General features: G+C 28.9%; 1 protein-coding gene across 1 annotated transcript in view; it reads left to right on the top strand.

Moving 5' to 3' along the window:
* Positions 1-15,095, top strand: part of LOC142330377 (uncharacterized) — a 462,402-nt gene that overhangs the window by 205,227 nt on the left and 242,080 nt on the right. The gene's annotated exons all lie outside the window — the stretch shown is intronic.

Raw genomic sequence — 15,095 nt, 5'->3', positions numbered from 1 at the left:
GTGGGAATTCCGGGTAACGTACGTGTAGATTCCGCTGCTAAAGGCGAATGTAGTTCGCCTAACCATCTTTAACCATCCTTCATCTCTCGTAATACGAAATCTGACTTTATTAATTACGTAAAAAAACACACTATTCATCCAAACTGACAAGGTGACTAGACTGCTACATTAGATAGTAAACTCCGACATGTTAAAGATACTGTGTTGCCATGCGAGTATTCATGCAGAAAAGTTCTCCAAGAAGAAATGGTCCTCTGCCGATTGTGGTTAGGATATATGAGAGCAACCCACGGGAATCTAATTTCAATAGAAAATGCACCACGATGCATACGATGTGATTATCGTTTGACTGTGCACCACATCCTTGTGGATTGCATACGTTATGCGACATTACGTAGCAAATTCATATTACCAAAGACAATTCGCCATTTGCTAGGTAATGGATTATCGAGAAAATTCATATTTTCTTGTAAGGGAAGATCCCTGTACAAGTTTATACGGGATCTGAGGGAATGGTATGCTTCGAGTCGTTTTTAAGGGCAACGGGTGCCCTTAAAAACATGTGCTCACCAAAGATGTTAATTTGAACCAATATCTGTTTCATTTCCTCCTGGCAGCTGATGAGCTGTACGTCTTCGGGGAGGTCCAGTCAAATGAACACCTGTTGTTTGACTGCCCTACTCTTGGGGGGACCAGAGACCAGGCCACCCTGGAACTTAGAGGTCAAGGGGAAAATTAGCCACTCAAAAGCGATGAGTCAATGTGGCGAAAGCCGCATTGTCGGACCGTGTGGTAGTTCCTTGATGCGGTTGCTTTGTTCAACCGACTACAGTAGTTTACTTAAGGTAAAGACTCCTATCGCACTGCTGTGGGAAGCTAACCTAGAGATGGATGGCTGACCACCAGCTAATTAAGGTTCCAAGCGCTTTAATATGATGGAAAGGTACTTGCTGGCATTCAGCGATCTAGGCGTGGCAGCGTATTGCTATCTAGACGAAGTAAATTTTAATTTATGGATTTCATATATATCTTTAGTAGTTTTTGGGGGGCGCCTACCCATTTTTGTAACCCATTTTTTAGGACCTTTACACTCCTTTCGGACTTCGTTAAATTTTATTTATGTATAGTTAAATTTTACATTTTTTTGTTTACGTTTATTTTGAATTTTATGATTACGACTGTGATATTAATTTTAGGAGATAAAATAGTTCCAAGTATTTTTCTACGTAACTTTTTAGTCTTTAGAATAGTTTTAGTATTTTTTGTTTTTTTCTTATATTTTTATTCTGGGCGATGATAACACGAGAGTTTTTTTGCCTCTTCAAAAAAAAAAAATCGTAATTAGTAATTTATATATGATGAAAACAAATAATTTTTAGATCTGTATAGGTTTTTCACTCGTACACTGTTTATCTCTATTCAGTACATTCATAACAATAATTAGTTATTGTTAGAAGGATAGATTTTAGTTACGTAGTGGAATGACAGGGTAAGATAAACTTTCTCACAGAGAAGAATAAATGTGTTTCATCGCTCATCTATTAAGTTCCTTGTAATTTTAGGTACAATAATAACTGAATATTATGATTTATACTTTGTCTCTAACTATTTCAGTATACTTCAGTTCCTTAAATGTTCGTGAGTTACTAAACTTTCTCTTTTCCAAGTACTGTTTTCACTCAATTTTAGCTCGTTTCATTGAATTTAATATAAGTACACCGGTTCTTTTCACATTAGATCTCTGAGTAAGAGTTTTAGTATTTATATTCATTTTGATTTTAGGTATTTAAGTAATCTCATCCTCAATGTTCTAAATATATTATAACAATATTTTTTTGAAAATGATGTACGGAAAACACTACTCAGTGATAAAGATTTTTTCAATTACCTATAAATGTGGGCTAATTTCGCTACAGTACTTTAGTTTCGTAATAATCCAAAATTTGACTGTTATAAAGGAAAGGGGCTGGTGTCTAAAAAGTCAGTTTTGAAGTTTTATTATTTTGAGTCAATTTAAAACTTTTCTTTTTTATGAGAATGACTCCAAAATTACACAATATGAGTAACAATATCAGAGTGGGTTGTTAGAAAGAAGCATTGTTAAGCAATTGATGCAGTCACAATTCAACAACTATGTGAAATGGAGAAAGAAAAAAACACAAATACATACAGTTTAATGTATTTATTGGAACAATACCCAGTTCTTCGCAGTTTTATAAAAGAACACATGATGCTACATAACATGAATTAAAAAAATTAATAAATAAATAAAAAACCGAAAGAAATATTATTTTCAAAAATCATACAGCAGTGCAACATTCTTTCTTAACTTAAACCGGAAATACAGGATTTACTGCGACAGAGTTTTTTTATTATTATTTTTTATCATAAAAACCTCTTTTTCATTACCGATTAAACCATGTTATTTTATTATATTTTCACGGATTAGAGGACGATGATAACTTTTAAATAGTTACTTCCGTTAATTTTATAATTAATTTAAAATTTTCGGTATGATTTTAAGTAAACTTCATTGATGTAAACCATACATCATTACGAAAAATGTGTGGGAGACGTAGGTTGGTGCATACATATATACATACTAAGTGTCCCAGGTGGTGTTGACTAAATTTAAGGGACTAATTCTGGACACCAAAATTAACAAGTACTTTCATGTCGACATCACGAATGTGTGACATCATAAATTATTGTCTCGCTTTATTTTTCTTTTGTCCACTATTTTGAGTTTTTATAATAAAACTTTATATTTTAAGAACAGATTGAATGGTTTCCATGAAATTTATCTAACTAACAAAAACTACCATAATATAATAAATACTTTGAAAATTTTATTATGGCAGTGATTTAAATTTATTAATCATTAATAGCTGCGTAAATATAAGTTTTTATCGAATTATCTTTCATTAAATAAAATTTTAAGCCTTTTATTGTGAACTAAAAGACACTTGAGTTATTCAAATCGGTTGATAAACAGCTGAGAAATGACTGAAAGTTTTTTAGTCAGACGATTTTATGCAAGGAGTACAGGACGAAAAGTAATTAGATGATATAAATTTTGCGATCCACTTTAACAGCTTCAACCATATATAAGCTGTTTATTATATACATCATATATCATATATATATCATAATCATATATAACCGATTTGAACAAATTACATGTTTTTTTTTGTTCATATTACAAGACATAACATTTTATATAATTGAACATAATTCCGTAGAAATAATATTTTTAGAGCTATTAATAATTAACAAATTTAAATTTCCATCACTTTGGCACTTACAAATTTATTTATTTTGTAGAAGATGTTTTTTAGTTTTTTCTTTTCTTAAAAAAAAGCAACAAAAAACAAAGAATAATGAAATCAGGTAGGCACTTGTTCACTTGAACGGTTGTTGTTAATATTTTGATGCCGTGAATCAGTCAAATAAGTTTGGCCAACTATTCCTGGGGCATCTTATTATTTAAATCTCATCTATCAAACATATTCAAATGACACATGATTTTTCTTCTTCTTTTGTTGACAATCCTACTAGGATTGATTTGCAGATGATCTCCGGGTAATCTATTTTCAGAAAAGCTCTTTAATTCTCTACAGATACCCAGATCCCATGAATTTCATAATCTGTTCGATATACTTGAGCCTCGGTCTTCCTCAAGACCATTCTTCGGCTTCTATTACCCCTTTTAATATCGTTTTAGACAACCCATCTTAATAAATGACCAACCCTATTAGCCCTTCTTTATTTTAACATGATCAACAGGCAAAGATTATCAATTCCAATCATCCTTAATACTTTCTCATTAGTTGCTTTGTATTGAACTTAACTGAGAAACAAATCGACCGATCTTCGTCAAAGTTTTACATGCAGAACTTCAGATAAACTACCTCAGCATATCTAAATTTCATTGAAATTAATTTAATAGTTTTGGAGATTTTCTAACTAAAAAATTTTCAATTATTTTTTGAGAAAATTGAGCGTAACACAAGAACGACTCGACCAAACTCATCAAATTCTCACATGCACAACTTCAGATATAATAGTTACGTCACATCAAATTTCAATTAATTGATTTAAACGTTTTGGAGATTTTCAAGCCACATATTTTATACATAGGCCTATATATATATATATATATATATATATATATATATATATATATATATATAAGGAAATTATATTATTTTTAAGTCGATGTTTTGAGGAGTATTTTCATACTCCTCATACCTCAAAATTTAAAAAAAATTCAATTTCACCCCCCAATTCGAAAGTAATACTGTATTTTTCTACAGAATTTTTGTAAAAGATAATCATCAAAATCAGTCTATCTACAAAAAAGAAAGGGTTAAGAATAAAAAAATACGATATTTCAAAACCTTTTTCTAAGAAAGAATAGTTTTTTCATTTTTTGTTCGAAGAGAGATGAGATTGCTATTTTATTTATTTAATTCTGGACAAGATAAACAATTTATTCTAAATAGTATCTTTACTTGGCTGCATAATTAATATGTATTAAACAAATCTTGAAAATTATTTGCAAATTGTTTTATTTTCATAAATAAATAAATTAGGTTATAATATAGGTATATGAAACGATTTATGAATTTTAGCAGCTAAAATATAATTAGTCCTAAATTGATATGAAAAATTAAATTATTCTCAACACTAAATTACACGTAATAATAATTTATTTAGGTCTTTTATAACATGATCTTTGTCTATATAAAACAAAATTCAAGCATAGATTACTTATAAAATATTTAATAGAATTTATGACTGTAAATCTTTTTCATTAAAACAATATTCCGTGTTTATATTTAGAGATTAATTTCTGTAATCTGAGTGTGTGTGTGTGTGTTTTATTTACGAAAATGAGTTATAGCATATAAGAACAGAAGAGGGCAAGAGATAGAAAGTTGAGATTCTAGTGTATTTTGGGAACAATAAATTTACTTGCTAAATATTGCGACAGTTCATGCGGGAATGAATCGTCAGATAGCTGTGTATCAGAGGGTGTTTGTACGTGTAAGTGTAAGCTAAGGGTTGTTTTCTACGCTGAGTATACTGCAATAAACCCATATAAAATGAGAAGAGAGTACATTTAAACAAAGACAGAATGAAAAGGCGATATGAGTAATTCAATTTACTACCGCATAAGTCATTACCTTCTGAATAGCATCAAATCCTTTATACGAACAATCTTAAATTAAGTTATCGAGATATGAATTCGTTGGTTGTCTAACCTTTATATTATTCTACAATATGATTTATTTATGTCTATCTGTTGAGTGTGTTAACGATATAACGGTCTTTTGTATAATTTAATAATTTTCATTGTTTACTTCACGGTGTAGAACAAACGTATTGAAACATTTTTAACAACAACCAAAGGGACACAACTAACACAGATTTTGTCACTTTTGAATTATACAATTGATAACTAATTCCTTTTTTTTATAATTTATAAAAGTTTACTATGCTTAACATTGGTGTTACAATTTGTCAAAAAATACATAAATTTATAAAATGAAACCGCTTGTATATCATAAATATTTTTCAAAAATTTTGTCAAAACACTATGTTAATTATTCCCTACAGATTAGAGACCGTTCATTGTTTCTGAATTTGAAGTTTTACATTATATGCTAGAATATTTTCTAATTATAATAATGCGTGTAAAGAATATTAAATACAAATTGTAAAATCAGAGTCGTTATCTCTAAGATTAATGATGTTCATTATTGTGGTGAGCAAGTGAAGCCGTGTAAATTTTAATATTATTGAAATTTTGGTGTCGTTTTTATTTTTAAATGCAGTTTCGCGTATTCAGTAAGTTTTACATACTAATTTTTACGAGTATTTGTGTCTTGATTAGGAAGACGAAGAACGTTTTCCGTAAACTACAATTTTAAGGATTCCATCTTTTTTTTGGTTGAAAATCCTATTACTTATTAGGAAAATTCTATTTTTTTCCCTTTTTGAAGTTGAAAATAAATTCCTTTTTCACATTTAAAACTCACCCACCGACACACAAGTATATGGGCGCATACAACATTAAATAAAATTAAGGGTTTATGAAATTTGAGCTGGAATTTGTAATAATCCACTGGAGCGAGAATTTTGCACCCAATAATCAATCCAGAATGTAACTCCGACTTGCTACCAGCTATTATGTGTTATTTTATGAATTTTGTGCGCAAAAAGAACATATCTAAAGAGATTTCTTGCATATTAATCCCGCCAGAGCAGTACGATTTATTATTAACGTTGTTACCTCGATTTCACATAACTGTTTGTTAAATGAATTATAATTGTAAAATAAGTAAACTCACGGGCAGTTGTTTATCATTTCGCACTTTCTTGACATTTCAATTACGTATCAAAAAGAAAATCGAGCTAAATTCCTTTTAATAAGCCCTAAAAATTGAAACAGAATGTTATAAAATTGAAAGAGAGGGAAACCATTAACATATTCAGGGTAATTCAAAAGAAAAGGGAAGTAAGTAATTTGAAACTGATTTTACACCTTGAAATAAGGGAAAAAGTTGATAGAAATTTATGTCCCAAAATGCTTTGTTATCGAGTTACGGCTAGCGAAAAACTGTGCTCGAACTTCAATTCCCTCATTAAAATGAGGTCATATTGAAATTTTTACGGCGTTATATAAGGAGTAAACTTCATGGTTTCTTATGTTTATTGACCTGAAAAAAATTGAATAAAATAAGTCCCAAAACTGTGATTTTATGATATCAAACGTAAAACAGAAAAATTCGGTGACGATAAACACGTTTTTTTAAGGTGTGAAGTACAATAGCTTTAATAAATGACAAATATATGCGTAAATTTTATTATAAAATTGTTAAAAGGTTAATTCTAAGAAAATCGATGCGATGAATTTTAAGAAAAATAAAAAAAAATCAACTTTTATTGTTAAAAACTTAACAGGAAAACTTAAACGAAAAATTTATGAATTTATAAAAAATTATAAATAGCTGGTTTTAGTTCAATAAATTTAGACCTTTGAAAAATGAGGTTGGCAATACTAACTTTATGCTTCGAAATTAATTTGAATACTACTCATTGTTGTCATAGAATTGTGGTTACGTGTTAATAATAAACGTTAGGCGATTTAGTCGTTTTTGATGTAACTTTGATTGTATTTTAATTGTTTTTGAGAATTAAGTTATTTAGTGATTTTGTGTTTGTTTTACTCTAAACTGTACATTTTTCCAAATGAATCTGAATTTAAAGAAGTGAAATTTCGTTTTTAATTCTTTTTTTTTTAAATTTCAATGGGTTAACAATAATTACCACTTAATTTCGTCGAAACTATTTTTGTATGATGTTACATTTACTCGTAGTGGTATAAACAAGACGCGGAATTCACGTCGGTAATCTGAAGAAAACCGTCATGCTGTAGTCGAATGAAATCTTCAGCAGCGATTTTCAGTAAACGTTTGGTATGGCATGATCGACAACCAATTAATAGGCCCTTTCACGTTAGAACAACTTGTCACGGGAAGAAATTATCTGGAATTTTTAAACGGTAAATTTGTTTCAGTGCTTGACAATTTTTCATTGGTGAAACAAATTGAAATGTACAACCAACTTGATGGAGTACTAATACGTTTCCGAACGAAGTAAGAAAATTCTTAGGGGAAAAATTTACTGGTAAATGAATTGGAGATAGAAGGCCGGTAAATTGATCACCTAGATCACGGGACCTTATTCGCATAGATTAGTACCGTTTAAGGGAATGGATGAAATGTGAGGTATACAAGCAAAACGTAGCTTGCATTCTCAGTGCTGCTGCCTTCATAATGATCACGAAGGTATCATTAAGTTGGTGATAGAAATATAACGAAACGAGTTGAAAAGTGCACTGATGTCAATGGTGGAATTTTCGAAAATTAATTTTAAATCAATACTGTTATTTTTAAAGTTAATTAAAAGCATTTTAATTTTTCGAAAGTCTAAATTTATTGAAGTACAAAAAACGTTTTTAATTTTTTACAAATCCATAACACTTTTCTATTAAGTTTTCTTCTGTTTTGCTTTTAGTAATAAAAATTGATTTTTTTATTGTTTTTCATAGAGTTTATTACATCAATTTTCTCAGAATTAATTCCTTCAAAATTTTGAAAAAAATTTAAACTTTATTAATCATTTAGCAATGTTACTGATTACGTACCCTAAAAATAAAGTTAATATCTTCATTTATTTTTACCAAGAAATTAAAAAAATAGCCGGATTTCAAGAAAAATTTAAAAAACCCATTTTAATTTTTTTAACTTTTCGGAATTTCAGAATACCTAAAAACCGGTTTTAGAATTTACATGAAGATTAAACACAACAAAAATTAAATTGATATCTTCATTTGTTACTGAGAAATTAAAAAATAGTAAATTTCATTGTGATTCCATTTTAACCTTTTAAATTCAGAATTTAAAAAAATCCTCTTAGAGGATTCAAAATAATTTACACCGAAAGAACATATATACAAATTTTCATCAATTTATCTTCAATAGTTTTTGCGCTACAGCACTAACGGCGTTGATTATGAATCAGTCAAAACATGTTTTATATATATATACATATATAAAAATAACCTAAATATATAGAACGGAAGAATTTTTTTTTAGAATAAAAGACTCGCAAAATAGGGAGGATATCACTATTGCTTCAAACTGTTCACATTAAGAGCAATAGAAAAGAAGTTATTTTACGTCGTTTATTATAATACTTTTTTTTATTAAAATAGATGTATTTTAAAAAAATTACATTGTTTCTTATTAATTTTCTTTTATATTTTAGTAATAATTTAGACGTCATAATAAATTATTATATTAACAAAAGAAAATAGGGTGAGCCGTTGCGTTAATGAGGCAAAAGGGAAAGAGTAAGAGGAAATACGGAATGCGGGTAGGAGTACGAAGCGGAGAGAGACATGAGGTGAAGGTATAGTAGCTGGAATGGTTAGATCAAAAGCTTTCTGGAATAAATTACGCTTCAGGGACTGAAACGGTAGTGTCCTTTTTACCTTCAATTAAAGGGAATGAGAGAAAGTTTTTAGAGAACCTGATAGAGACGGTCCATAAAGGGTTTCAGTTTTCGTAGACTATTTAATGATATTTTCCGCAGTATGACTTTTGTGAGCGATTTTAATTTTGAACTGTAAAGGAAATATTAATAGTACTTATTTAATGCAGCCCTAATCAATATTTACTTTATTTAGATTAATTTATCTTTCTTTTTTTTTTTGTTTATTCATTTTCGCACCAGACATATATTTATTTTCCTATTTTTTTTCTTTTGAATATACATTAACACCCATCATATTTACATACATATTTTTTGAAAAAAAAAAAATATATATATATATATATTGGTTCATAATTAATTAAGCATTTTATGGTTCAGATAAGGATTGAATGCATATACACACGCCTCTATAGAAATATAAATATTGAAGATTCTAATTAAATGAACTGAATAAATATAATTTACGATATAAATGATATTAATGGACATTATTTGAGGACACTTAATTTGATCACATTAAACAGACACGCAGAAAATATTGTTCATTTCTAAAAAATTAACATCCTAATTATTCAGCTATAAAATAATATAGTGGGTCTGTTAATCTTTTTAAGGTAGATTTCATAAGAAAGCTTCTTATTGTAATGGGTTCCATGATTCGACTTCCGGAAAATTTAGACATATCCTTCAGGTTTCACATACCTCAGACCCCAAAACCCGTCAGTTCAAAAGTTAATATATATATATTTCACTTTCTTGTGGACACGATAACTGCCGTAATTTTCCGCCAATCACTTTCAAATTTGTACATTAAATATAACGACCCAAAATCTCAGTCAAGTTCGTTAATGGGCAAAATCGGACGATGGGGGTATTAACGGGAGGGGGGTTATCTAAAAACAAAATATTGCTATTCAAAGTTCCTACTATTATTTGGATAAGGGCCTAAAACTTATCTAAGTAAAGTTTTTTGATATCACCAACCATTGGCCCAGAGCGTGGAAAAAATGGGCTGTTAAAAGGTGGTCTATTAAGGGAGATATGATATTTTTTGAAGACAAAAAATATCATACAATATCGAATCGGGTTGAAGTGATCATCAGTCCTCTAAACGTTACCTAAAACTTTTGTCTGAAACAATTTTTGATTTGACCAACCCTTACGGCAAGGGATGACCAAAATATTGCTGGAATTGTAAGATGAGGCTTGTCGTATACTAAACATGTGAAACTTTTTTTCACATGCAACCATTGTCGTATTGAGTAAATTTGAAGTTTTTCTCAACTTTAAGGTGGAAATCTTTTTTATCCCCTACCTAACACCGGTAAAATCTACGTCCGCCTTCCGATGTGCAGAAAGGGATTTTTTTTAATTTTTATTTTAAGTAAATCGGTGGATAAATCTTTTAAAAACTTGGAGTAGAGTTAGAACAATTTCGAGAAATTATGACGGTTCTCCGTCTACATACAATTACTTAATCACTGTTTTTTACTACTGTTACTAGTAACAAGCAAATAATTGTGAAAAAATTTATTCGATTCTTAAAAAAAATTTTGTAAAAATTGTAAATTGTACTTAACTCATTGTAACCCACAAAAATAAAATTGTACATTGTAATTTATAGGAGATGTGGGCTCCATAATGATTGTTCTTTGGCACCCCTTCACCAGTCGTTGTAACCAAATTAAATACCGGCCTCCGTGGCGCGAGTGGTAGCGTCTCGGCGTTTCATGCCGGAGGTCCCCGGATCGAATCCCGGTCAGGCATGGCATTTTCACACACTCTACAAATCATTCATCTCGCCCTGTGAAGCAATACCTAACGGTGGTCCCGCAGGTTAAACAAACAGACAAAAAATTAAATTATCAGCTACTCATAAAAAATTTCGTAAAACTCGGATAATCTTTCTCAAGATATGAAACAAAACTGTAAATGACAAAAAAATAAAAATAAAAAGCCCAGAATTAAATCATAATAATAAATATAAAATTGTAATAACAATAGTTTTATTTTGTTCTTTTACAAAATTACGTTGTAACTTAATAACGATTCTTGCAAACAAAAAATAAAACATCCTTATGTAGACAAGCAAAATTAACACAGCTATATGGATAGGTACATGTTTAATAATATATATATATATATATATATATATATATAGTATTGTAATAATAATAATGAAAATTACTTAACATCTTGATATATTATAACTTTTAGATCGTAACTAAATACTTCCAAGGAAATCATATGGGATATCTTCTTCATAACTTAACAGATGTGAAAATTAGAATTATGAAAAAATTGAAATGTTTACGCAGTGTAATAATACACTTATAATGATAAAAATGCGCTTGTAATAATATACCACTTTTCAAAAAGATAGAAAAAAAGCAGAAAAAATTGTGATGTAAAATTATTCATGGTGTGGAGTATGATGATTTGGAATTCTGAATATTTATTTAGTTATTCATTTTAATGTAATTGACTTTATTATACGTACCTTATTTAAAATTACTTTACTTATAGATAATTAATTATCTATTTATCCTTATAATACTGTTAATTCTTCCATATATGTTTATTTATGAAAAAAACTTTCGATGTAATCCTCTTTGAGTACCTAATTTTTTTTTAATGCCGGTTTAAGCTTTGTTATTATTCTTAGTTGTTACATGACATCAGAGATTTTATTGAAATTTCGAGATGCGATAAAAAGATAAAATCTACGGAAAATCTCTCAGTTTGGTTTGGGCGGTTTAATTCTGTAAGTTAGCATGATATAAGCAGTGCAATGTAATTTTGTTGGTGTTGGCTCCATTTTATACCGGATGTCCTTAAAAAGTGATGCCAAACTCCAGGAAGTTATTCTACTTAACATACTGAAGAAAAGATGTCCAATGAACTTTAGATGTCCAATTAAAGGTCCGAAAACGCATATTTTTTTGTCTGTCCGATATTTCGTGTTTTTTAAGAAAAATATTATTTTTCAAGAACGGTTGTAGATAACGCAATAAAATTTTGTACTTTATTTTAAACCAACATTTTTTATTAAGAAAAAACGATACTCTTCGTCGATAATTTCAAAATGACGATCATTTCAATTTTTCAATCTTAAATTTCTCAGGAATTATTAGATTTATCATATTGTGCGGTATTATAAAAATTAAGAAGCATCTTTTTTTAACAAAATGACACTTTAGTCGTAAAAGTCCGACAACAATAACAGAATTATTGCAGAAAATAGGTCTCAACCGATATGGCGGCCATTTTGTTTTTGTTATTATCGTGGCTCACTTGATAACTAAATCAAATTTTCTGATCAAGTATCAATTACGAAGATATATGAATTACAATAAAAAATCAATGTCCTACTTTTTTTTTATTTTACCAATCGGTGTTTATTGTATACACTATCACTACTCGGCTATATTACCTTGAAATACGTATATCTGTTGTTTCCTCCGTGATATTTTCTTTTTTAATTTAAATGCTTTCACACGTAATTGATAAAGAAGCAGAATATATTTCTTTCGATAATCGTATCTTGATCAGGCCATGATAAATGCATTAAAATATTCTTACAATAAATGCGGGATAGATAGATTTGGGCTTTTTCCCTCACTAGTTACATCACTGCCATCATCATCATCATCATCATGTCATCTAACACCCTCTCCGTTAAATTTAGCTCATAGACGGGGATAAAGATACCACTACATTATTGTGTGGATTATTAAATAATTTTCACCGGTCAAGTATATTAAACTTTCATCATCGTCAGCCTATAAACGCCCCACTGTTGGGTACAGACCTACTAATCATTATAAAGTAATAAATAAAAAATTAAATTAAAATTTTTAAAAAACCCAAGATGAAAAAACGTAAAATAATTAAATAACTGTGTTTTTACCTTATAATCTTCTTTGATATTGTGATGTTGATTTAAGAGAATAAAATTTAAGATTTTGATTGACCGTCGTGCGTGACCCGTAAGCTACATATATAAGCTTTTTTTTTCCTGTTTAGTCTCCGGGAGTCATCTTCATGTATTACTTCAGAGGATGATATGTATGAGTGAAAGTGAAGTATAGTATTGTACAGTCTCAGGTCGACCGTTTCTGAGATGTGTGGTTAATTGAAATCCAACCCAAGCATAGATAAGCTTTAGTTATCATCGTAGTCATGCACGACGGTTAATCAAAATATTAAATTTTATTGTCTTAAAAACAATATCGCATTGTCACAGAGAATTATAAGGTAAAAATACAGTTATTTAATTATTTCACTTTTTTAAAGGTTTTTTGGTCGTGGTTTTTTTTTCATTTTTTATTTTATTTTTTTGTTTGGATTTTGCGACATTATGGGGTTAATTATCTAGTTTAAGATTATCGAACCAGGTAATCGGTATACAAAAATTTGTGTAAATTTATAATTATAGTAGAACTTTTGAGAGGAATTGCAACACATTTTTACTTTCTCAGTTGTAGTTCTAATGTTGCGGTTTCATAGATATACGAATCAGCGTTGACATTTAAATATGTTCTTAGTCCTTACAACACAAAAAAATTGTATAAATTTCTGAAAGATATATTTTATACGTACGTGTTTGCCTTATATGTTGATTTACATCATCGGAATTCGACAAAATTTTCAAAAATTTTATATATATGGCGATGATGTCAAAAATATAAAAAATATTTATAATTCACATATTCTTATCTTTTTTTGCTTTACAAATTAAATGTTCGCATTATATTTTGTAATAAATTTCAAATTGCTTAATAATTAGATTCCAGCCAAATTCATGTTATAAATCAATTAAAAATTTTATTAACTATTTGAAGTTAATATACAGTCAAAATACATATTAAAAAATATGTATCTTTTTTTCTTTATTTAACCTTAGGGTCCACCGTTAGGTATTGCTTCAGAGGACGAGATGAATGATTTATAGCGTGTGTGAAAATGCTATGCCTGACCGGGTTCGAACCCGGGACCTCCGGATGAAAGCCCGAGACGCTACCACACGCGCCACGGAGGCCGGAAAAAAATATGTATCTATCTTAATAATAATTATGAACGATCATAAGTTGAATATCTTTTAATGAAATTATCTCTTTTCCTATACTGAAAAAATGTAATTTATTTTTAAAGTGTTTTTTCTAAAGTTGTAATTTCTTTCTTTAAATTTTGTTGGTAATTTATGAAAGAAGAAAATAAAAGAATTTAAGAAAAATCGATATTGACAAAATAATTAACTGAAACAAAAGAGCAGTATTACAAAAGGTAATTAATTATAAGAAAGATTAAACTTTTTTTTTTTTTTAATTTTAAATAAATTTTATTACAGAAGACTATCGGCTTATAAAGAACAGAACAAAATAATGTATGCACATAAATTTAAGAATAGCTTTTTGACTTTAAAGTTACTTAAACCAATTACGTATTATTTTATACCTAACTTCTTAAATTTATTTTATCATAAAGACTTCTGGATACATTTACAATTAGAATGAAGATATTCATTGTACCTGTGTATTTGCACACTTTTTTTGTTAATTCAAATACAAGAAAGAATAATTATAAATTATTGGTGTTTTGTATTAACGAGATTTTTAACATTAGATTAAACCTGTACATTTTATTTTGATCGGTTTTTTTTAAATTTCTACCAGAGCCTAATAATGCTACTATTCTCAAAACCTGATAATTTTTTTGTATTTATCTGTATTAAGGACCATCCGATGACTTGTCACAAGCTATATCGTCTCCATTAAAAAAAAAGTTGTCAACCCTTGAAAATCTAGAAAACATTTAAGGGCGAAATTTTGTGTTGGTAATTTAAAAATAATTTTCACAGTTTTACCCGCAGATTGTGATTATTTAAAATGGTTTAAGAAGTAATATCACTCAATTTTATAATTATTTTTGTTGACTGAAATTAAAAAAGTACTACCGCAAATGGTTTTATTACACTCCTACCGATCGAAGGAAAAAAAATTTTAATTTTTTTTCACCAAAATTTATTA

Source organism: Lycorma delicatula, chromosome 9, assembly GCF_047948215.1.
Source record: "Lycorma delicatula isolate Av1 chromosome 9, ASM4794821v1, whole genome shotgun sequence".
Classification (NCBI taxonomy): domain Eukaryota; kingdom Metazoa; phylum Arthropoda; class Insecta; order Hemiptera; family Fulgoridae; genus Lycorma; species Lycorma delicatula.
The sequence above is the reverse complement of the archived record's forward strand: the minus strand, read 5'-3'. Positions and strand labels throughout refer to the sequence as shown.